General features: G+C 29.2%; 1 long non-coding RNA gene across 1 annotated transcript; it reads right to left on the bottom strand.

Moving 5' to 3' along the window:
• Nucleotides 1-358: 358 nt before the first annotated feature.
• Nucleotides 359-595, bottom strand: LOC115035013. The gene is made up of 3 exons (XR_003840185.1): nt 545-595; nt 440-479; nt 359-372 (listed from the first exon to the last, which is right to left on the bottom strand). It is a non-coding gene; the product is annotated as an uncharacterized LOC115035013 (long non-coding RNA).
• Nucleotides 596-744: the final 149 nt, after the last annotated feature.

Genomic DNA, 744 nt, shown 5'->3' with positions numbered 1-744 from the left:
TGACGTTGTATTTCTTTATTTGTTACATAATATCTACGTTAATTTCACTGACATTCTTAGAACCCTTATAACTATTATCTTATTTGATCCACACACATAATATATTGTGTTGTAATAGTATGAACTATATGTTATTGTAACTAATAGAAATTAAAAAAATTATTCATACCGTATGCGCAGTACACACATAGTAATCTAAAAATATCCAGGAAAAGGAAAATAAAATATAAACGTAAATGAAATATGTACTTAGTGATGTTTTATTGATCATCTGAAAAAAACATAACAAATAAACGTAGAAAATTGTTTGTTGAGAAAAAATGTTCCTGTTAAAAACTTACTTCTTTTTCAATTTTTTCCTGCTCTCGGTACCTGAAAATAATATGTTTAATTAGAATTATTAATTTCAAAAACTAAAGTATTTATATTATATCCTTACATCTTTTTGCCCCGGATACATATGATGCATCACTCATTCCCTAAAAATGATGTGTTCAATTAGAATTATCAATATCAAACACTTAATATATAAATATATCCTTACGACGTTTGGCGGTGGGGCTTCGGGTCCCTCCCGAGCAGTGACGTAGAGCTCCTGAAAATAATGCGTTTGATTAGACAAAACTTGATGTTTTTTTTTGATATACTATATTATACTAATATATATCCTTACGTCTGCCGTCGTCGCTGCGGCTCGGCTGTGACTGGCCTTCTGAAAATAATTTGTTTAATTAGATTTATAAA

Source organism: Acyrthosiphon pisum, unplaced genomic scaffold (genome assembly GCF_005508785.2).
Source record: "Acyrthosiphon pisum isolate AL4f unplaced genomic scaffold, pea_aphid_22Mar2018_4r6ur Scaffold_3544;HRSCAF=4088, whole genome shotgun sequence".
Lineage (NCBI taxonomy): Eukaryota > Metazoa > Arthropoda > Insecta > Hemiptera > Aphididae > Acyrthosiphon > Acyrthosiphon pisum.
Note: the sequence above shows the minus strand (reverse complement) of the source record. Positions and strands in the feature narration are given on the sequence as shown.